The 25,905-nt window shown below is 38.7% G+C and overlaps 1 protein-coding gene and 1 pseudogene across 2 annotated transcripts in view; one reads left to right on the top strand and one right to left on the bottom strand.

Moving 5' to 3' along the window:
- Window positions 1-25,905, top strand: part of LOC137239429 (proton-associated sugar transporter A-like) — a 672,302-nt gene that overhangs the window by 115,669 nt on the left and 530,728 nt on the right. The window lies entirely within an intron of this gene.
- Window positions 4,685-7,324, bottom strand: LOC137238689 (transport and Golgi organization protein 6-like; annotated as a pseudogene).

The following is a 25,905-nucleotide window of genomic DNA, read 5'->3' on the forward strand; positions in this document are numbered from 1 at the left end:
CCTTTCCATACCTATTATCTTCCACAATTTCTTTAATCCTTCTAACTCTTTTTGTAAGTCCCTAGTGTGTCGGGTATTTTCGTCCCACCAATAGAGAGGAAGATCTGAGGAGTTTCTTTGCATTTTAGTAGTTATGGTTAATTTTTAAACCTTATTAAAATGTTCTATGGGCTTTCTTTAGAGGATAGGTGAACTGTCTGAAGTTGATTGACTATTTTACAGAAGTGTCCCAAACATTCCAATTTACTTGAATTTTTTTTTTTCTTATAAAAGTTTAATTTAAGATTTTTAGTATTTTAGCCTTTTTTTCGAATAAGAAATTTTTAATTTTCCTCCCACTTCTTTTTTCCATAAAAATTTTACTTCAAATTTTAACAAATTAGATCAATTTTTTTTCAAGTTCAAAAGAAATCGTTCGTACATACTTTTGTTTTAGCTTAAATTTTACATTATTTTTTTTCTACAAGTCCTATTAAAAAAAAAAAAAAAATCCTAAGCAAATTATTGTAACGTACACCTTTTAGAGGTGAATCCGCCCCTTTGCGCAATCAAGGTGGAATGTCCCCTGGCTAGCTCAGGGCGAGAGGTCGGGGCCCTTAACCCTTGTCCACCTTGATGCAGGGCGGATGTCACAATCATCGCCATCTGACTTCCGTGCATACCCCTCGCAGAAAGCCTACCCTACCTTGGACCGCTCGAATTTCTGCTTGGCAGCGAGTCCCCTTATCTTTGCTCCCAATGACCCTACATACTCACCCTAATGTCATCTTCCCCCTCCCCAACCGATTAAATTTTTAGCCCAATTTGTTTCTAAAATTTTTATATACTTATATTAATTGCCTCGAGTGTTATGCCCCCGATCTCGCCACAATATGTTTCTGGTTTCGTTTTGTTGTTAACTTATGCCAATTGAAAGGTGTTCTTCGATCCCGTTGTATTACCACCAAATATTTTTCAACTTAGTTTGCCAAATTCTTGCCGAAAAACGGCTTTCCTTGATAATATCTTAATTGATGCCATATAGTAGTACCTTTTGTTTACATCCAATAGTTTAATTGTACTGCAACGGTGCCAATATTAGATTTTTGGGTGCTGCCATAATGACATTAAAGGCTGCTTTGTTTAAATGTCCTTTTTCCTTCCTTTAAATAAAAACTTTTTACTTGTTTTACAAATGGTCAGATTCCTGGGCAGTCAGATCCTTTTTAGCAGTTGTGCCAATTTTTGATCTGAACTGGCAGGATTCTGCCTCCATCAAGATCTAGCTAATTTTGCTTAATAGCAAATTCTTCAGCTAATCAAAGATCAGGCTGGCAGGATCGCCATGAAATGTTTGATTTGGAATAAAAGATGTGAAAGGTTTGGTAGTCAAACATTAATTCTTTTTATTAAATAAATTCTTTCCCTTTTATAGTTATTTACTTAACCTATACATTCATAATTATCTTAATACTAATAAACTAAAAATATGTACATTGGTAATGGGGTATGCATACATGTAGGTTTGCGTATATGCTTTGTATACATGTAGATTTGTATGCATGCTTGCATACATGTAGATTTGTATGCCTGCTTGCATACATGTAGGTTTGTATGCATGCTTGCAAAGTCAGCAGATCAATGTGAGTATTTGGTTAATTCCCATTATTGGTTGTATGTAAATAACAAGCAGAATTTATTAGCTGTGAACGGACAAGGGTTTCATATTCGGCATTCCATTGATGCTAGCTAACCACTGGGTTAGTTCAATAATTTATGTTGTATAATATTCTAATATGATTATTACTAAAATGTATTTGGCATAGAAGTTCATGATGCGTAATCCCGGAAGTGTATTACATAGGTGGGTATGACGCACAATGCTACAAGCCGTTAGGTTGACGTAATATTTTTAGTATTATTTTACTTAATAATAATGCCTAAATTTTGTTGTAGGTTTCTATTTCCTGTTGTCGGTTATCTTCTCAGTGGCACCAGTCTAAACGACATTCTCCTACCTGGTCCAGTACTACAAGCAGATCTCCCAATTCTTATTCTACGTTGGAGACTCTATCGATATGTCTTCAAAAGTGATATAGAAAAAATGTATAGGCAAATTTGGATGGATGCCAACCATACCAAATTTCAGAGGATTGTTTTCCGAAATCACATTAGTGAACCAATAGGCCTCTACGAGTTAAAGACTGTAACGTTCGGAGTTAACTGCGCTCCATACCTGGCCATCAGAACGCTTCTACAGCTAGCTGACGATGTTGAAAATTCCCATCCAATAGCATCAAGCATCCTGTGAGAATGCATGTATGTAGATGGCGTATTAGCAGGAGGACACACCATTGCATCGACCAGGCAAGGGATGAAATCCGACAGGTACTTCAGTCAGCTGGTTTTCCACTTCGTAAATGGACATCAAACTCGGAGGCAGTTCCAAAAGACATCCCAAAAACTGATCGATCAAGCGAAGACTGTCTGGCGTTCGAAGACACCAGCACCGTGAAGGCGTTGGGCATAAGATGGAATGCACCCTCCGATCTCTCTTATTTTAAAGCAGGAACACTGGAGGATCCGGAAAATTTAACTAAGCGAGAAATATTGTCAGCCATCGCAAAGCTTTTCGACCCATTAGGGTGGCTAGCGCAAATGGTCATAGTGGCAAAAATATTAATGCAGAATATTTGGTTAGAAGGCACCGGGTGGGACGAGCCTGTTTCACAAACCACATTAGAAAGGTGGAAAAACTTCACTCAACACTATGGCGAAATAGACAACATACGGATACCGTGGTGGGTACATTTTTCACCGGAAGACGACATAGAAATCCACGGCTTCTGTGACGCTTCCGAGAAAGCATATGCTGCAGCGGCATACATGCGCGTAAAAACGGATGATCAGGTTTCCATACATTTACTCCTATCCAAAACGAGGGTCGCCCCAGTGAAAACCATCCACGTCATTTCGAGGCAAAAGTTCACCTCTGGACGGATTCAACTATCGTACTCGCATGGATAGGCAAGCCGCCCTGTTCTTGGTCAACCTTCGTCGCACACCGAATCACCAAGATCCTCGACATGGTCGGTAACAAGAAATGGCTTCACGTGGACTCGGAATTTAATCCATCGGATTAAGGGAGCAGAGGACTACTGGCGTCAGATTTGGTCAAAGATTCGTTGTGGTGGCAGGGTCTTTCTTGGTTAAGAGAAGACAATTCTCACTGGCCAGCACAAAACACCGATTACAACACGTCCGTTGAGGAAAAGAGGGCACAATCATATGCCACGACAGTGGTAGAGCCATAGATATTCTCGACCGATTTTCAAATTTGCCTAGGGCCTTGAAAGTCCTATCATATGTTAGGAGATTCTATAAAAGAACGCATCCTAAAACTAAAGCAGTGTTCCACGAAAAGTCTGCATAATCTCAGCCGACGAGATTAGGGCAACGACTCAAGCATTAATACGAGTCTGCCAGAAACAATTCTACGGTACGGAATATCTAAAATTGAAAAATAGGGAACCTATTTATCGCAGGAGTGAAATACTGCCACTCAACCCATACATCGACAAAGATGATATTATTAGAACAGTGGGTCGTCTAGGGGCTTCAAAAGACATATCATACAACGAGCGTCATCCGATCATCTTGCCTTTCAATTGCAGGCTGTCTCGCCTTGCAGTCATGATGATTCATCATGATTCCCTTCATGGCGAGAACCAGCTATTACTCCGCCTTATTCGAACCCAGTATTGGTTTCTGAATGTTAAGACAATGATCAGAGCCATCATCCACAATTGCAAAACCTGCATTATTCACAGGAAGCAGGCACAGTCCCCTGCGAACGTACTACTTTTACCCGCGCGTTCACCAATACCGGGGTAGATTTCGCGGGGCCTTTCGACATCAAAATATACAACGGTACGGGTAATTCAAATTTAAACTCACCCTTTTTTGTTCATGGATTGATCGTTGCGTTTTGTGAATGGATGTGTAACTCGTTACAGTGGACCACCAGATAAATTGGGTACTTCCGGATCCATGATCTGATAAATTTTCATTGGTTTTATAACGTCCGCAAGGAATTATGGAGGCATATAAGCATCACGTATTTTACAAGGAAGCTAATGACACCTAATTTTATTGAAAAGGAAATATGAAGTTTTTCATCGCACATATTCATTTATTTAAATACGTTTATATCATCTATGAAAGCTCAAACCACATACAAAACGTTTTCCACTATAGAGGGGTTGGTTGGAACTTTCACCGACGATATTTTAGACTACAAATTATACTATCAATGAGCTCCTGTTAATGAAGGTGGTTGAGAAACCACATTTTGATTTAATGAATTCTGTGCAGGCGCTGAGGCAACATTGCCCGGCAATTGTCCTGAGCGTGTGTATGGTAACGAGTGTATACCAACGTAGTTATGTGCTGGTGGCATTTGTTGGGACTGTGGCATGTGTGGTGAAACATTTGCAGTGCCTGAATAACCAGCAGCACCATCCAACATTTGTGGATTCGGTGTACCTTGATAGCCTAGGCCAGGCATTGAACCTGACATACTACCAGATGGCATACCACCACCAATATATACTCCAGCGACAGGTCCACCTGGCATTCCTAGCCGATCGTCACGCATTAATGAGTGATATAAATTGATTGCGTCCACTAAATCACTAGAGTTGCGTTAATTGTGCATGCTTGCGATCGACATGTTCCAGCTCAGCATCAATTGGCGGCCCCATTTGAGTAATTCTTGGAAAAACTTATGTACTTGATAGCAAAGTATACGTGTCAATTGAGCAAGATTCGAAAATGAAGACATTCGAAATTCGTTCAGTGGACTACGTGCGCCATGCATAAAACAGTTCAGTAATACATCTTTGTATTTGTAGGATAATGGGCCCAGTTCCGTCCCACCTGCAGCAATGTTTCGCCCACCACCAAACGATAATCCAAAATTTCTTGATCATTCAAATACTCATCGGACAACGTTTCCAACACCTCACTTTCCATTACATGCACTTAGCCAACAAATAAGCGTACACAGTTTAAAGATGTATACGATTCACGATTTTTAGTGTACTTAATGCAAGCGCTATCAGAAAGTGTGCATTTGCCAACGTAACGCTATCACGTTGACACAATAAATCACGCAAAATTTGTATACCATAAACCTGTAAATGTGATTCTTTCGATTCGATAAGTGTGCCCGCTGTATTAAAGGCACTTGACTTTTGCGCAGCTTTTGCCTTGAATTTCCCACTCAACAAGATGAGTAAATATTTAACACGTTCTTGTATCAATAGATTAGGTGTTTGCTTTTGTAGCACTTGCAGCGCAGGCGCTAAATGTTGGTATGTTAAAGGTATTTGCTCATTTTGCTGCAGTAACTCTTGTGTCATTGTTAATAAAATAAGTAAAGTTTGATCGAGAGCTCCTGTTTGCTGACGAAACGCGTTAGCTTTTACATGCACGTCCAAGCGTTGCTGGAGTAAGGTGCGTAAAAAGCGTAAGAAATCTAAGGAATGCTACCTTATCTGTGTTTTCAGGTGTTGATGTGAGATGAGTGTATTGAGTGAAAGTGGAATATCAACTTTAATAGGATATTTCGAATTAAGGAATGTTAGAAATTCTTCTTCACTTTGCAGCAATTCAATTTGAGCTTCTTTTTGTTCATTCGCATCATCGTTAAAAATATTAGAAATTTCTTTTAATAATATCATAAATATTCTATATGTGAGTTGATGATGATCGCTATTCATTAAGAGCTCAGGTAGCGCCAGCGAACCGCTGAACTCCTCTTTCATATCACTGTTGGCTATTTTTACCGTGAGCTGAGTTTGTTCTACATTGGGAAAGGTGATCACACGTGGATGTAATTGCTGCCAATGGCAATCAAAATCTTGTTTATACAACCTTGCAATAATCTCTGCCAATTCAGCATCCGTGCTATTATGCAAGCACCGTGTGATAATGCTTGTTATTTGTTGCTTTTGTATATAGCCTTCAGGTAAGTGAGGGTAAGTTTGCAATAGCAAAGGTTGATAAGGAATCAAAAGTTCACTTGGCAAACATTCAACTGTTGAGCTGCAGCATAGCTGATATATTGTAGCGACAAGTAGTGACAGCTCTTTATGTTCCAAAACAATAAGACCACTTAAAATATCTTTTGGACGACTTTAAATAGAAAATTTGTTTGCAATAACATCAATTATCTCATACCTATTTACCTCGCTTAAATCATAAAGGCGTCGTAATGATAACAAGCCCGCACCCCTGCAGTCAACCATAGCATGTTCATTTAGTAAACATGTTTTTAAAAATTCAAATATTTGTCTTATCAAAGTACTTTGTACACACTGTGTATGTCCACGAAATGCAACAATATTTGCGATAACTGCGAAGACTTCTTTATCGTTCAGTAATTGAGGCTTTCCAGTTGTCGACGCATGAAAATTTTTCTGCGGAGAGCTATGCGTTCTATACAGCGTAGCTACTAACGTAGTAAAACCATTTTTGGATAGCACCTTTTGTAACAATTCTTGATGTAGTCGAATTTGTAGCTCTGCTGGTACGTTTTGTATACACTTCAGCAGCAAAATATTACGAAATAATCTTCTTTGCTTACATGCAACCATAAGTAATTCAATTTGTTTTGTGTTAGCTCTTGTAGAGTGCACATTTTTAGTGCATTTGCTAATCGTACACTGAAAATAGCTGCCATATAAGCACGCATTATCATTTCCATTGCATTTGCCATATGTAATTTCTGTATTTTAAAAAATCGCTCAAATATTTCTATAGATAGCAAAAGTAATTTGTATTTAAAGTCGCAATCATTTAAGGCAGTCCCTTCAGTTGCACCGGTAAACACGCTTGACTCATAGAATTTGTTATGCAATCGCCTACGCAATGCGTATACACTCAAATTTTGTACTGATTTAATCAATTGGGTGAGGTGGCGTATTAATATAATATCCTCTTTAGCTCCGCTATTAAAATTTATGTTTTTGGCAAGTTCAAGGAGCATATATTGAAGATAAACGGCATATTTTAGTTCCAAGTTTGTATCGCTTAGTGTCAAGACATCTGACTGTAATTCATTTTGCAACCAAGATGAATTAAGTATGCGCATAGTTTTCTTAGTAACCACATTTAATTCCTCTGGTATGTATTTTTTTAATTCTGCTATGTTGTGCTCCAAACTTTGCTTTTTGTTTCATTTTTGCCTCTCGTGACTATCGGCTTCGCTGGAACCATCATCTTCTAAGTATTTCAAGTTCTCTAAAACCATAAAATATTTTGCAAAATTGCTGTTGGACATTTTTAAATGTACCTTATCATTCTGAAAGAAAAGGAAGTTCATTAATACCGGCGTCAATGGGCATCGCACAGGGGTGACAACTGACAGCGCGGCCGACGCCGCAGTTGGAGCACCCCTTTGTGATGCCGGTACACACAATCAAAAACAAAAAAAGGGTCGATACTCCATCCATATGTATGCACATCGCTCCAACTCCGGGATATCCACACCATCCACCTGAGAAATAAAATAAAATAAATTAATAGTGGAAAGAAAATACAAGAAAAGTGATTTATAATAATATATAAAAGAAAATATTACAATTTACTTACCATGTTTAGCCATTGATCACAACCGTACTCCACCATGCGTAAAAAATGAAAAGAATGAAGCAACGGAAGAAATCTTTCGATTAGTCCCGTTTGCTTCAATTCAGAGGAATTTACATTCTATACACGGGTGTGTATGAATGTGCACAATTTTTTGTCTTTGCTGCTAGTAAATATCTACCAGTGCACGAACTTTTTAAAGGCAAAATGTAGGGAGACGGAAAATGGTAAAAGAAGTTTCATGAAAACAATAACTACGATTTATATGTGTAACAAAAAATTCCCAATTCATTGTAAAACAAACAAATCACAAAATAAATCACATACCAAAACGTCTAACTACCACAACAATTTTCCAATGAACCAAAGATATTGCCACAAAATAACCGATGTCGGCATGTTACGCGGAAAAGTATTCACATACAAAAAAAAAAAGATGACAATAGCGCCAAAATTTATTTGCGTGCTCAGTTACTACATTTAATTCATAAACAAATTTATTTCCGTTTTTGAATTCGTGCACAACTTTGTTCAAATTTCATGGGGGTGGTTAGTGTAACCACCTAATACTAGTTGGTTGTGCTCAGCAATTAAATACGTTTACAAAATGATCACATTATTTGTTCTCAATACGAAAATACTGAAACATTGGCAGATTTTGGGCATCGGTGGTAATAGTAGTAGAAAATAAAAAATGGGTCAGAAAAGTTAGTAAACGTACCAATGCGGTAAGGTCCGTGCACTGACTGTCCATATACTTAAACCAACGAATGTACATATATATGCCGAGTTTAAATGTACATAATATTAGGGATGCATAAAAAGATGCAAACGGGTACCCAAAAACCCGTTTCTAAAAAACGGTATCGGAGCCAAATACACTTCGGGAACCGTGTCATTTGCTAAAGGCCGTCAATTAAACTGTAGAAAAATTGAACAAATAATCGAAGGGCAATACAAAAACGCTACTGGGTGACACAAAAATAAGTAAAATAGGGCACTAAAGCCCAAGACACATAACGCGCATGGAAAGAAACCATGCACATAACACGCGCGAATATCTTCGTAGGCAGCTACCGAGTTTCACTCTACACATACGCAATATGCAATTTAATAAAACTAGGGCTTACTCGCCACGGAAAGCGTGACACAGTCATAACAACTCAACGAGTTTCCTTTATTTTCTTCCATATTCTCTAAATAGAATGACTCGTTACGCTTCGCTAAGAAGGAGGACCGAGCGCCAGGCCGCTCGTTACCCAAAGCCGTGACATTTATGCGACGCGAAACATCCCATTCGGTCATGCCCGATATACCGCGCGAAGTTCCCGCTGCAACGACTGCGCGAATTATAAAGGCCAAGTACTGCGAAAATTGCCTTTCAATGGTACATCGTGCCAAAGACTGCACGAGCAAAGGAAGGTGCGGAAACTGTGGTAGCAATCATCATACCACGCTGCACCTTTCCAGCTGGTCATGGAAGAAGAGGGTGAAGGGTGTGAACGTATGCCTACGATGCAAGAGGTGGACGACGGGACGATGGATGAGGTGCTGTCCTCCACGCGTCCGAGTCGGCCTTTGCAGAAGAACCACAACTGCCATCCGGGAGTGGAGCGAGTTCCGTTACAAGGGGATCGGACCCACTGCCGTTCCGACCCCTATTAGCACACGAACGACGAGAGAAAAGTGGAGCGGAATCTCGGCCGTTCCGCCCAACTACGCAACAACGCACGCAAGCACATCGACCAACGCGCGATCGTAGACTGGCTCCTCAGCCGCGTCAGCTACACGCGATACGAAACGTGAAGGGAGACCATCGAGACGGTAGACTCGCCACTCGGCCGCGCCAGCTACCTCAACACAGTTCATTCAGGAACGGGGTCATTCCCGCCCGCGCCTCAGCCGGCCCAACTCTTCAGCCAATTGCTGCTCTGGCGCCAACTGCGATCGTGAAGGTGGAAGCCGGAGGGCATCTGCACCTCATTCGTGCACTAATATACGCATGTTCCCCCCGCACAACGATCGACCGCAGGCTGGCGCGAGAGTTAGCACTGCCGACAACCAACGCCGACGGCGAAACCGGCTGTTTTATTCGTTTTAGAGGCAAACATGGGCAGAGTAATACGGTGACGACTCACGCAGTCTGCGTCCACGAGTTCAGGCGCGTCAGCCCAACTTACAACGTCGACCCCAGCGTCGCGGCTCCTTACGAGCACATCCGTCTTGCGGACCCCCATTTTCATGCGTCATGCGTCCCAATTCGCCTCGTTCTTTGCGGCGACGTCTACGCCAAAATCATGACGTCGGGCACATTACCACCATCCTTCGGATTGCTGCTCGCGCAAAGCACGATCTTCGGGTGGGTACTCTGGGGGACCCACCCGATCTGATATACCTTAATGGCTATTTAGAGTTATTTAGCTGATGATAAGCTTATACATGTAAATAGTACGCTTTCTCGCAATAAATGAATTTTGTCAAATGGCAAGAAATATTTGATGCGTGTTCCTTTATTTTACCATTCTTTTATCTCGTCCTAGCTACAGGTAACGGCGAAGGCAAGGAGGATGCCGTAGCGCCATCCCGCGCGCAGCGCTTAGTTTATAAGATAGTCGTAATAGAAGTTCGGGTCGGGGAAGCTCGGGCGGAATCTGAGCTGTTGCGTATCGCAAGGTGGCCGGCATGTTTAGGCCCGAAGCCTAAATTCATATTAACTCGCGCCACCCTAGTAGCACCACTTTATCGACCATTAGTTCGCCCACATGCATGTATATGTGTACATAGGTAGGGTTATGTTGCCTCTGCACATATACATGCATGCTGGTCCAACTGTGTGGGGACGCTTCCCCTTAAAACCGGAGACTTTTTCCGCGGTTGAACGGTTGTCCTCGACAAGGCAACCGTCTACTTTTCCAGCGATTGTCGAGCGATCAACAGCCATCAACGTCCGAGAAGCCCCGCCATCTTAATTTTAGACACAGGTAACTTAGCGTTTTAATTATAACTTCCACTGTAATAAAGAAATATTATAACGAGAAATGTCTCTCGTCTTTCTTTCTTTTCTTTCTAATTTTAATCGTAACACAATTGTGGTGCCTCCACTCACGCGCTGAGTTGCGACATACCACAATTGTACATTTACTAACCTCAGTTCACGTACTTATCTGAACTCACTTTATCTGGCTGTAAAAAATGGCCCAAATACGACTATGACCACGCCCACTTTTTCGATATCGAAAATTACGAAAAATGAAAAAATGCCATAATTCTATACCAAATATGAAAAAAGAAATGAAACGTGGTAATTGGATTGGTTTATTGGCGCAAAATATAACTTTAGAAAGAACTTTGTAAAATGGGTGTGACACCTACCATATTACGAAGAAGAAAATGAAAAAGTTCTGTAGGGCGAAATCAAAACCCCTTGGAATCTTGGTAGGTATACTGTTCATGGTATTGCATATATAAATAAATTAGCGGTACCCGACAGATGATGCTCTGGGTCACCCTGGTCCACATTTTGCTCGATATCTCGAAAACGCCTTCACATATACAACTAAGGGCTACTCCCTTTTAAAACGTATCGTACAAACACATTCTATAGTCACCCCTGGTCCACCTTTATGGCGATGTCTCAGAAAGGCGCCCATCTATAGAACTAAGGCCCACTACGTTTTAAATAATCATTAACACCTTTCATTTGATACCCATATCGTACAAACACATTCTAGAGTCACCCCTGTTCCACGTTTATGGCGATATCTCGAAAAGGCGTCCACCTATAGCACTAAGACCCACTCCCTTTTAAAATACCCGTTAACACCTTCCATTTGATACCCATATCGTACAAACAAATTCTAGTGTCACCTCTGGTCCACCTTTATGCCGATATCTCGAAAAGGCGTCCACCCATAACACTAAGGCTCACTCCCTTTTAAAATACTCATTAACACCTTTCATTTGATACCCATATCGTACAAATACATTCTAGAGTCACCCCTGGTACACCTTTATAGCGATATCTCAAAAAAGCGTCCACCTATAGCACTAAGCCCACTCCCTTTTAAAATAATCATTAACGCCTTTCATTTGGTACCCATAACGTACAAACATATTCTAGTTTCAGCTCTGGTCCACCTTTATGTCGATATCTCGAAATACCTTCAATTTGAAACCCACGTTATACAAACACATTCCAGGGTTACCCTAGGTTAATTTTGCTAAATGGTGATTTTCCGTTGTTTTGTCTCCAAAGCTCTCAGCTGAGTATGTAATGTTCGCTTACACCCGAACTTGGCCTTCCTTCCTTTTTTTTTTCCTTCTTCAGTATTATTCCACTTTGTATGCCGCTTATTATTTTCTGTCTGTTATTACGTTAATGAATGTTCAATTATGTCCCTTCAATGTTGTGTACTGTGAACGCTTTTGCTTAATATGTAGGCTCCATTTTTATCCCATTGGGTTTTGATTCCGTCTTTCTTAAGAACTGGGCACGTCTATATAAATTACCACCTTACTTTTCGAAACCGTCGCTCTCAGGAACTGGGAATGTCTATATAAATTATCACCTTATTTTTCGAAACCGTCGCTCTCAGGAACTGGTAATGTTGATGTCCTTTATTGGTGGCGATTTTCAAGTGGCAGCATCGCCTTGTAAAATGAATTTATTTATTTATTTGGGTGGAGGCACCATTAAGTGCCGAATACCCCTAAATATTTAAACAAGATTATTTAAGGGGTGGTACCCTTGAGTGCCGAATACCGAATCTTCTTTATTAATAAAAACTTCAGCGTATTTATACATAATTCTTATGCGGTACTTAGTTACTACATAAACATATACATATTTACTCTAATTCTTACATTCTTGCTAAGTCTAAATAAATAATCAAAAGTCATGTAGCCAAGCGTATGCATACACATTCGTATACACATTCATAGTTTGCTTCAATACACTCCCTTAAAGCGTGTGAAAATGTTGGAGTAGAGGAATACGCGGTGTCAGCAAATTATTAGTTACAGACTGTTTAAGCCGCCTCCAACAATATTCAGACGGCGGCGAAATTCCTATGCGCAGCTGTGCGCGGCGGGTGGAAAGGCGCCAACACACATTCACTACCATCGTCATCAACAATAATTTCAACGGGCTAGTCAAGCATTATTAACCGGCAACCGTGGACGCGATCTCTTTTCATATACATTTTTATACATATATAGAGTTATTGGTATTTGAAGTTACCAAGTTGTAAAAAGTGAATGTTTAAAGTTTAAAGTTAAATCATTAAGTAATACCTTTTTCTGCAAATACTTTTGCATTATTATTAAATTACAAGTAGTGAATTTTATAACGTTTTTAAAAGAAAAAGAATAGATCTTTTTATTTACGAAAGTAGTGCAGAGTGAAGCGAAGAAAGTCCAGGTGAGTTTGTTCATGGTCCTTCGCAGCCATCTTTGACCCGCCCTTAAATTAATCAAGACACAAAAAATATTATTAAATTTTAATCGAAAAATTTCGTTCGCAATAAAAAAAAAAAACAAGTAAAAAATCCCAAATAAATCAGTGCAGTGAGTGCATACAAAAACACACGAGTTAAATAAAACTTATCAAAAGAGTGAAAGTGTGTGTTCACAAATATAGATACTACAAAAAAAAAAAATATAACAAATATAAATTGAGAAAAACAAACATATACGAGTATACATACTTCAATATACATATATACATACCTATATACTGAAAAAAAAAAAAAAAATGCAAATTCAAAAAGTTGCAAAAAATTTTGGAAAAAAAAATTGTCAAAAAATATAAGTGCGAAAAACGAAAAATTAAAATCAAGTTCCGTTTGCATTTTTTATTTAAATCTGCGAAAGATTTGGAAAGTGCTTGGTTAAAAGCAACTAAAATATATACATATATATACATATAAATATATACACATACTCATATACGAATATTTAAAACAAAGATTTTAAAGAGAAAAAAAATCATAAATTGTCAAAATATATATATACATATATACACAAAAAAAATTGCAAAATATATATATACATATATACACAAAAAATTACATATACGTTTACAAAAAAAATGCTAAAAAATTGTAATTCTTAAAAAAGAAGACAAAATTTTTGTTGAAAAATTGTGGGCGCACTAATCTTAAGTGCCAGTTTGGAAAAAGTTATGCAATTATCGAAATCACCTTTACCCAGCAGCCAAGCAGCAACAACAACCAGCTAATCATCAGCAACAATCAACAACAACACAATAAGGAGCAACGGAAATAATACAACTTTTTTTCCACAAAAGTTATATTATTTTTTGTAAACTGCATAACATATATAGACACATATATATGTATATTGCGGAAATTTTCTTACCGTTGGTTTTACTGCAACTTTTTTGTAACCAAAAAGTGGTAGAAAATATTCCGCTATACCAATAGGCAAAATCCGCCAATTATATATATATATATATATATATATATATATATGTATGTACATGTTTCTAGTGGTATACAAAAATTGCAGTTTACTTGCCTACTCAAACCCACTGTGCAAGACCAACATCAGCAAAAATTTCTTCTACAGCTGAGTTTACCCCGTTGTTCGCCAGAGATCGTTGAACTTGGCGATACAGTTCAACTTTCAAGTCACTTTTTCTGCTTCGCAGCATATAGAAAAGGATAATATTCATACGTATGTACATACTTACATACATGTACAAATAATTTCAAGTTGCTTTTCCAACATTCTTATTTCTCCACTCTGAGAACATCATACGTGTTTACTCACACGGTCAAGTCGCTCTTCCAGCGACATTCTCGCACCACGTATAACTACATTAGCAACGAGAGTTGTGTGCTGATCAAAATTCTCAACCTCTCTTAAATTTGTAATTTTTTCATCTTTCTTTGCTGCACTCTCCCAACAGTGCAATCAAGCGCACTCAGCTTCACAAAAGAAACGCGATATTAGCGACGAAGAAGCGAATCAAAACAAACTCTGTTTGTAAACAAAAACAGAGCAGCTCCTTTATTTACGTGCATACGTTCGAACAAACAAATATATATATACATACGTTTGTATATTGCGCATGTACATTTGTACTTATTCTGTCGTACAAAACTAAGTTTGAGATATTTTCGTCCCTATAGGAACTTTTCAAAAAATATCCCTACAAACCGCAAAGTAATATTATTTTCTAATATATACATACCTATATATACCAGTAATTTACAAATACACGTTTATTTCCACACGTATATTTACACGTATATATGAGTGAAAGTGTTTGTGATTTTTTTTTAATTTTATATTTTTTGTTTTTACAAAACATTATACATCCTATTAAATTCCGAATTTCGCGGACTCTATTTTTCAAAAAAAAAAAAAAACACCCGCCACCAATTTAAATTACCTTTTTTAAATTTCTGTAGTAGTTTTTTTGGTAAATACCCAAAAGTTTGCATAAAATGCCTCTCAGTCCCTCAAAAACGACCGAAACCGGGACAAAACCAAAAGGTGGCCCAAAGGAGGAAACGGCCAAGGAAAGGTCAACTTACCCCCGCCGGAAATCCAAATTAGTTGACCCATCCGCGCAAAATTTCATCGCGGAAAGTGACAATCTGATGAGATACTGTGCAAAATTTAACGAAGCACCGATTTAAGATCACACTGAATCGTATCTCATGATAAAAGACAAATCACTAGGTGAATATTGGGCACGGCTTCAATCGGTTTACGATCTGGTATTTTCGAAACCCGACGAAAGTTTCCCTGAAGACTTCAAGAGTTCAGTACAAGGCAAACAATATGCTTGCCTTAATACGTATGAATTGACCAAAGAAAAGATTGCCGATCAACTTTCGTTGATCAAAATGATGACAACGCCGAGTCCACCAACCCACGTGGAACAACCCCCGGCTGAGGCAAATATTTACCTCAAGGTCCCAGCATGCGGCACGGAGACCTTTTATGGTGGCTATGAAGAATGGCCCGCTTTTCGTGATATGTTCACAGCGGTGTACATTAACCACCCAAGGCTCTGCCGTGCTCAGAAATTGTACCATATCCGGTACAAAATGCAAGGCAAAGCCGGATCCATCGTCAAACAATATGCGTTGAGCGGTGATAACTTTGACCTTGCCTGGGAAGCTTTAAGTCACGATACGAAAACAAGCGGATCCTGGTTGACAACCAGATAAAATCCTTACTGACTCTTGCCACTATTCCATCCGAAAACAGTGGGCAACTTCTGAAATTGCAGAATACAATCAACAACAGTCTATCCGTCTTTCACTCCCAAGGAGTTACGACAGACAGTTTGGATCCGATTCTGGTGTATATTTGTTCATCAAAGCTCCCCGAAAAAACCCTGTCACTTTGGGAACAATCTCTCTCTTCTCGAAGAGATCTAGGTACCCTCATGGTCACAAATGAACGACTTTCTCACCTCGAGATATGACGTCGTTGAAAGAGTTAATAGGCCTCAACCTAGTAAACAAAAACCAGTCGCTCATCAAAATTCTGCGCAAAGCAGATCCTTCAACAGGACGCAAACCCTTGTGGCAAAATCTAAAAAGGAAACTTGCCAATGTTGCAACTCCCCGCACCTTATTAGATTCTGTCCACGATTCAAACGAACGTCTGTGCAAAACCGGACAAAATTCGTAAAACAAGCTAAGTTGTGTACAAACTGCCTTAGCAGCACTCATATCATCAATGAGTGCACGAGCAAGTGGTCATATTCGACATGTCATCAACGGCATCACACGCTGTTGCATGCGAGCCCACAAGCTCCAAATTCCACCCCGGGAACGAATGCACACAACTGCTATGTCAACATCTCCCGTTCAACAAACGCAAAATAGCTCCGATTCTAGCGAGCTACCGTCTTGTTCAAAACAAGCACCGGTTCAATCATTGCATGCAGCCAATGATAATCAAATTCTCCTTCCTACTGCTATGATCGCAGTCGAACACGAAGGGGAATTATTTCAACTAAGGGCCCTTATCGATCAGGGATCGGAAAGAACTTTCATTTCCTCGAAAGTTAAAAAACGGTTGAAACTTCCATTCGAACATTCAAAGTTCGAAATCTCTGGCATGGGTGGACAAGTCGTACAAAAGTCCTCCAAGCTTTGTCCTTTGACACTGGTTGAATCCAAGGCCATGAAAAGGATAAACGCTCATGCCATTGTGTGGCCGCAACTGACAAAGAATCTGCCAACATCCACCATTAGTCGCAAAATCTGGCAGCAGTTCAAACTCCTTGAGCTCGCTGATCCCAGTTGCCACATACCAGGTCAGACTGACATGGTCTTTGGCAGCGACATACTTCCACAAATTCTGATGGAAGGTATAAAAAAGATGTGCTGTAGCATACTTGCGCAACAAACTATTTTTGGTTGGATTCTCAGTGGTCCAATAACTGAAAATGTTGTGTCATTCTCGACACACGAGACACTCAGTTCTCAACTGAGAAAATTTTGGGAAGAGGAGGAAATTCGACAGACTCCACAGATATCCCCCGAGGATCAAGCGTGCGAGCAGATATATGCAACAACCACGACACGTGCACCAAACTGTCGATACATTGTACTACTTCCATTAAAGGAAGAGTTTCCTGAAAAACTCTCTCTCGGCAAATCCCGCCCGGCTGCCCGGTTACATTCGGCGTCAATTGTGCACCATATCTCGCTATTCGTACGTTGCATCAACTATCCGATGACACGAAAGCGACATTCCCGTTGGCTGCAACAATTCTCAAGACACAGACATATGTCGACGACGTTCTATCAGGAAGTCACACCATCGATAACGCCACTGAATCACTCATTCATGTGATTCAAGCGTTTCATACTAAAGAAATTAACGGCTAATCACCTGCCATATTAGAACAGTTTCCGAAGGAGGATCTTCTAGACTCAAACTTCTTACCATTCATACACCATTCTGCCGGAACCCACCCAAAATGCGGTCACAAAGCGACAAATTTTATCTTCTGTTGCAAAACTTTTTGACCCGGCAGGATGGCTGTCGCCAGTTATGATCCAAGTCAAGATGCTTCTCCAAGAAATTAGGCTGGATGGCAGCGAATGGGATGAAAGCGCCAAGCCCGCAACATTATAAAAATGGCAACATTTCGCAGAAATTCTGCCAGCCATTTGCCACATAGAAATCTCCCGATGGGTTAATGTCGTTCCAGGGCAAGATACCCAAATCCACGGGTTCTGTGATGCCTCGGAAAAAGCATATTGCGCAGCGATTTACATCCGCACACATGTAGGCAACCAAATAAAGTCTTACCTTTTGGTTGCGAAAGGCAAAGTTGCACCCATAAAAATTGTAAGCTTACCCCGCTTAGAGCTATGTGGTGCAGTCCTTCTCGTTAAACTGGCTTCAGCTATTCGAAAACAGCTAGACTTACACGAATGGACCATATTCTTATGGTCAGATTCTGAGATTGTACTAGCCTGGCTGTAAAAATCTCCATCGACCTGGAGGACTTATGTGGCCAAGCGTACCTCTCAAATTTGAGAGCACCTTCCTACTGGCACCTGGCGCCATGTATCTAGCCAAGACAACCCTGTTGATTTTGGCATACGTGGTTGCACGCCGCATGATCTGATAGGCTCCTCCTTTTGGTGGCACGGACCACAATGGCTTTCTTGCCACATTTTGGCATGGCCAAAGCCGAAAGCAGGTAGCGCTTCTCCACCCGAGAAACGCAAGGTCGAAGCATATCACGCACTCGAGGAAGAGGACGATATTCTTCAACGTTTCTCCTCATACTCTCGAGCCCTCCGTGTGATTGCATACGTGTTCCGCTTTGCGAACAATGCCTGCAACAAATCAACATCGGTGACAACAACACATAATACCCATCTGACCCATAAAGAGTTGCAACATGCAAAAACGCGGCTTGTGGCAATGGCACAATCTCGCCGTTTCGTGGCGGAAAAGAGCACCCTACAAAACAAAATGCCAATTAATAAAAAAAGTTCCCTCCTGGCTCTTAACCCCCTTCTCGATGGAGACGGCCTTCTACATATCGGTGGCCGATTGGAACATTCTACATTACCATACAACAAGAAGCATCCAGTAATCCTTCCTCCGGTTTCAAGGGTCTGCCATTTGTATCTAGAGTTTTTGCACTGCCTACTTCTTCATGCAGGATTACGGTTAATGCTCCAAATGGTGAGGCAAGAGTACTACGTACCAAAACTAAAGTCTCTTATTAAAAAATGCATTTTCCAATACAAATCGTGCACGCTTTTCAAACAGAAAACGCGCACGCAAATAATGGCACCGCTACCACCTGAGCGCTGCAATTTCTCAATCCCCTTTTTCCACAACAGAAGTCGATTTTGCAGGTCCATTTCAAACAAAAGCATCGGTTCTATCATAAAAGGGTACGTGGCTGTATTCGTCTGTTTTTCCACTGACCTTACTACCGAAGCCTTTCGAGCAGCATTCGCCCGATACTTTGGCAGACGAGGTTATCCCTCAAAAATGATGAGCAACAATGGTAAAACGTTCACTGGCGCTCAGCGCGCACTCGAACCCGACTTCGTTAAATTTCTTAACGAATGCTCTGCGGACATTGTGCAGAAATATGCCCTCCTGGGAATACACTGGCAGTATATTCCGCCCAGTGCCCCTTATATGGGCGGCTTGTGGGAATCCGCAGTAAAAAGTTTTAAAACCCACTTCAAAAAAACCGCTGCATTCCACAAGTTTACATTTGAAGAATTCACGACGATGTTGGTGCATATTGAAGCAGTTGTCAATTCGAGGCCTCTACCCTCACTATCCCAGGCCCCAGCTGACTTCACAACGCTCCCTCCGGGTCACTTCCTTTGAGGTGCACCGATATTAGCCATTCCTGAGCCAAACGCGGAAAATCTCTCCTGGATAAATCGACGGGAAAAACTAAAATCGCTTCATCACCAATTCAGTCGACGCTGGAAAGAGGATTATCTGAAGGACCTTCAGAAGCGCTATAAATGGCAAACGCCACAGTGAAATTCTCAACCAGGTGACCTTGTCTTAATTAAAGAAGATTCGCTCCCACCCACCGAGTGGCGTCTGGGACGAATCTAGAACGTTCGCCTCGGCCCTGACAACCATATTCGGGTTGTAGAGGTTCGCATCCAAAATGGGCTTGTTATACGCCCCTTAGTTGAACTGTGCTTCCTTCCAATGGAACACTCTTCGAGCACAGCGCTATAACTTATATACATGTTCCTTATATCATTAACTTTCCGTATGAAGTCTCCGTTTATCATCCCCTGTATCCAACTACTTTTCATTTCTCTGTCTGCTCTTATACTTCCAGGACGACATCCATCTGGCTCTCACGGCAGAAACCGACAACTGCCTTCAGTGTCGGCTCTGCCTTCACTACCACGCGCAACAGACCGATCGAAGAAACCAGCGGTAACCCCAAACCGGAACATATGGCCAAGCGCACGATCACGCGCACCCCACAAGGCCTGCCAACGACGTAATATACCCAGTTGCGACTTAAATACCACCATCCGCGCCTTGCAGGAACTGCAGAAGGTCCTTACAAGCACCTCCCTGCAGGGCGGGCAGGATGTTTAAGCCGCCTCCAACAATATTCAGACAGCGGCGAAATTCCTATGCGCAGCTGTGCGCGGCGGGTAGAAAGGCGCCAACACGCATTCATTACTATCGTCATCAACAATAATTTCAACGAACTAGTCAAGTACTATCACTCGGCAACCGCGGACGCGCTCCTTTTATATACATTTATTTGAGTTTAACTCTTGTACATATATTTAGAAGTTAATATCTTGAAGTTGTAAAGAGTGACTATTTCATTTCAATATTGTTGTTGTAAAAGTGCATTTGAATATCCTCTATATTTAAAAGGAATTAACAAATTATTAAATAAATAGAATAGTGAACCATTTATAACGTTTTAGAATAAACCTAAACAAAAATCTTTTTTATTCAAGTACCAAAAGTGAAGAGTGTAGCGAAGAGAGACCCAAGTTTGTTCACAGACTAAACAACTTAGACACCGCGCGTTTTATGTGTGTAGATATGTATGCATTCACTTTGGATACATTACAATACCGGCAAAATAAAGAAAGAAAGGGAAAAAGGAAAACATTCGGGTCAAAGAGATCCTAAACGCCAGCCGAAGCGAATTCTGGCAAGTCATAAAGTAAAACACGTTAATAGAAATAATTGGAATATAAAAATCTCGGGAGAAGATCCTGAAATGCCAGTCGTTGAATTAATCCGACAACATAAATAGTGGAAAAGTGGCGTTGAATGCAATTACTTTGGAGGAAGAATCCTTTGAAGCACCAGCCGATGTATTTTCCGGCAATGCAGAAAATAATTACAAACCTTGTAGTAAGAAAGAGTCAAATAAATCTTTTTTTAGGGGAAAGGAAAAGGAAATAATAGCGGAAATTAAGAAAATTCATTCTGGAATAGACATGAGTTTACCATTTAGAACAGATGTTAAAACGGAGATTCGCACTATGAAAAATACTCCGGTCTGGAGTAAGCAGTATCAGTATCCGCTAGCTGCATATAGCTTTGTTAATGAGGAGATCAGGGTTTTGTTGCAAGATGGTGTCGTTCGTCTAAGTAAAAGCCCATACAATTCACCTATCTGGGTTGTACCAAAAAAAGGTATAAATGAAGATGGTACACAAAAGTTGAGGATGGTTGTGGACTTTAAAAATTAAACGAGGTAACAGTGTCGAATAAATATCCAATTCCAGACAGCAATTTCATACTTTCTAATTTGGGGGGTCTAAATATTTTTCTACAATGAAGGATAGTGATGTGGAAAAGACAACATTTTCAGTTAATAACGGGAAATATGAATTTCTAAGAATGCATTTTGGACTGAAAAACGAACCTAGTATTTTTCAAAGAGCTATGGATAACGTTCTTAGGGATTACATTGGCAAATTTTGTGACGTATATATAGATGATATCATTGTATTGCTCGGGATAATTTAAAGACGATTGTTGATACGTTGAAGAAAGCAAATATGAAAATTTCATTGGAAAAATCGAAATTGTACAGAAAGGAAGTCGAATTTTTGGAGTATATTGTGGCAAACAATATTATTAAAACTGATCCGGAAAAGATTGAAGCGAACTTCGTAGTTTTCTGGGGATGACAGGTTATTATAGAAAATTTATTAGAGATTATGCAGCGATAGCGAAACCATTGACGAAGCATTTATCAGGGAAAATGGACATGTGTTACAGTAAAATTCTAAAAAAATTGAGGTTAGATTAGAACAAGACGCGATTATGGATTTTGAAAAATTAAAGAAATTAAAGGAATTGCTTGCAAACCAGGTCAAACTAACTCGGCAGGATTTTACAAAGAAATTTATATTGGCAGCAGATGCCTCAAATGATGCATTTAGAGGAGTATTAAGTCAGGAGGAAAGCCCATTACTTTTATAACGAAAACATTGAATTCGACAGGAAGATATTATTCAACAAACGAAAAGGAGCTTTATGCCATAGTTTGGGCATTGGATATTCACTCAGATCATCAGCCATTATCTTTTTCGGTTTCTCCAAGAAACCCAAATGTTAAAATGAAAATATGGCACACTATAGTCGAAGAATATGCTCCAAAAATAATTTATAAGCCAGGTAAAATGAATGGAGTAGCGGATGCATTATCCAGGCAATATTTGAATCAGTTATCTGAAGACTCATCAGATCGTGCTACGCAACATTCTGCGGAAAGCTCAGATGGTGTGTAAATTCCGGATACAAAAAAACTTTTGAATCAGTTTAAGATATTACTTAGTAAAGGAGGTTTTACCATACATGAGTCAGTGGTAAACTTTGGTAGGACAAGACATCTTATTGAATACGATACGGTGGAAAATTTGATAACAATTTTAAAATAATTTATACAACCAAATCTTGTGACTGCAAGTCACTGTACACCAGAAGATCTCTATGCGATTAATAGTAAGTTAAAGGAAACGATGTAACAAACAGGGAGGACAAAGGTGCGATAATAGAACAAAAAACATAACAGAGCACACAGAAGTTTTGAGGAAAATATAAAACAAGTTTGTACGATTACTATTGGCATGAAATGTATAAGCAACTCAGAGTATATATTAGAAACTGCGATATTTGTAATGGAAATAAATATGACAGCCACCCGAAGAAAATGCCGATTGGAGAGGCTCCTATACCTAACGAGGAAGGAATACGGGTTCATATGAATATATTTTATGCTCAATCTTTGAAATTTATTACATGTATTGACGCATATTCATAGTTTTTGGTGATTAAACAAATTGAGGATAAGATTAAGTTGAAAGATAAATTATTAGAGATATTGCAGGGTTTTCCTAATGTAAAGATGATAACACTAGATAATGAACCAGGATTTACTACTGTGGCAATTTAAAACTTTGATGCAGAGACTTCATATTGAGGTTTTTTTTGTAACCCAAATCACAGTATAACAAATGGATAGGTTGAAAGAGTTGATTCAACGATAATTGAGATCGCAAGACGTATGACGCAGGAAGAATATGATTTGATCAGTTTTTCTGAAACAATATATAGAGCGGTTCATTAATATAATAAAACAATACACTCCGTAATTGAAAATAAACCTCTTGAGGTATTTTACAATAAGGTTAAACATGATACTGTGCCACCAAAATTACTATTGGCGCAAGAAAAGATGTTAGATAGACAAAACAATACAGCAAAATGAAAACTTGTTCATGTGGCGATGTTATATACGAGAAAATCATAGGAGAGAGAAATAAAATTAAGACCTAAGTATAAGAAACAGATAATAAAAGAGGATTTAGGCAATAGGGTTAAAATTAATCAAAGAAACAGAATAGTGCACAAAGGTAATATAATATTTTAATTATATTTTTTTTAGATGATACCAGTAAAAATTGTATCACTAATTGTTCTAGCGATATCAGATATAGTATACTATGCACGGGAGGATTATATACTAATAGAAGATGGTGATGTTGCCTTATACCGCAGCTTTGGAACAATTTTTCACATAACCAATTTAACTTATTTTGAAAATCTCTTAATGGCAGATATAAAATTGTACAATTAACAATTTGGATATAATAATTTACAGGAAACGTCTGAAGTACCAGCTATTGAAAATTCAGACTTAGAATTTGAAACTGGTTTCATAGAAACATTATTAGGGCAACGACAAAGAAAGGATGGAAGAAATATTATTTAATCAGGAACAATATGGAAATGGATATCCGGATCACCAGACCGCTATGATTTGGTGTTAGTAAATAACAAATTGAACGAATTAGCTGATAATAATAACAAACAGTACACTACAAACTCGGAAATTTTTAAAGAAATTTATAGATTAACCGAAACAATAAGATGTTTGAATGGAGATGAATATGTTAAATTGCTTGTAAAACGAAGAAATGAATTTTTAATGTCGGAATTACAAAATCCCGTTAATACTATAGCAATGAAAAAGTAGGAATTTTAAATCCAGTAATTTTACATTCTGATAAAATGAAAAATATAACCGAAAATTAGCACGGACGAATGTCTATATCAAATTTAATAGAGATATCTACTTTTAAAATATTGCAAAATGAAGATTTAATCGTTATTTACATAAAATACCAAAACATTATATTTGATTGTAAATTCTTTGAAGTATGGCCATTTGTCCAAATAGATGGTAAGCTATTAACTGCAAAAGAAATTGCAAAAGTTAACGACAAATACGTAAATATTGAAAATTGTAAAAAAGAATTGATAAATATACCTATTGTAAAATAATAATACACATAGTTGCTTGTCAGATATTTTAACTGGAAATAAAGATAAATTTAAAAAAATTTAAGAAAGCAATAAGCAAATAGATTAAATAAAACAAGGTGCTATATTATTTTCAGGGAAGCATATTATTGATAATCAAAAAGTAGGTGGAATTTACTTAGTTACATTTGAAAATCAAACAAATATTGACAATGTACGAAATACGAAAATATAGATTCAAAAATTTGGCAGTATGTCAGGAATAGTAAAGCAAGTAATTTTGAAATTGTAGATTACATTGAGTCAAAAGACTACAATTTGAAATTTGAGAATATTAGTTTGATCAACCATGTAAAAAATGAAATACAATCACACCCTGTATATTGGATTGATGTTGTATTAACATGTATTATAATTATAATATATATATTTTTTAAGATCAAAAAAGTGGTTGAGAGATGGAAAATAAATAGACAGTTAATAAAATAAGAAGACATTTTTTTTGAGTTAACTGTTAAAATTAATAAACTTACAAACAACATTACAGATTCGGACGATTCTCTTAAAGAAATGGGGAGTTAACAGTCACTTCTCAGAGTGCTCTTATGGCAAGCATAAACAAATATTCCACTTCTCAAGCCACTGACATTTCATTAGAGAAGCGGATGCAATACCAATCGAAATTTTTATAAACAAATACTCCATTCATTAGCTAAGTGTTCAGTTATTGTAAATATTAAAGTAAATTAGGTATCAAGCTCAATAAGCTAAAATTAAGCTATAATTAAGAGTAATTCAGAAGAATAAGGTTTAGTTTGGTGTCAGCGTTACGTTCGGTAACTAACCACTCGAAAATACGTTTTATTATTAAAAAAAAAAAAAACAAAACACCTCCTAAAATAGGAGGTTGTTAATTTACATAGATAATAAAAAATACTGTGACGAATATTAGCATCACTAAGCTATTAGTAAATAATCACACCACAACAAAAACATGAAGCAGCCACTCTTATGTACATGTTCATATTAAAGCTAGCGACACTTATGTAGAAGGCGATGAAGAGCTATCTCACACACACAGATGTGATCATCAGCCAAAGTAGTTACTCACACATACACACGCATATGGCTATAAACTACAAATATGCATGTATTCATATAACTAATTTCCAATCAGGAGATACAAGAGTTCTAGAAGGTGAAACGTCTAAACCTTTGGAGAAATATGCGAACGAAGCAGCGGAGCGTATAAAGCAGCGCAAGCTGGACAATCAGTAATCAGTTTGATTTAAACAAGCTGTTGTGAAGTACGTGATATTGAAGTATAATTGTACTACACCCAAGTAGACTAATAAAGGCCATATTGCAATACTGAATATGGGAGTGATTTATTCAACTGTAGCGAGGCTTTTCCTGTGCCCCGATGCTTCTTAACTAATTGCTGGGGTATACTCGCGT

The sequence above is a fragment of the Eurosta solidaginis genome, chromosome 1 (assembly GCF_040869045.1).
Source record: "Eurosta solidaginis isolate ZX-2024a chromosome 1, ASM4086904v1, whole genome shotgun sequence".
Lineage (NCBI taxonomy): Eukaryota > Metazoa > Arthropoda > Insecta > Diptera > Tephritidae > Eurosta > Eurosta solidaginis.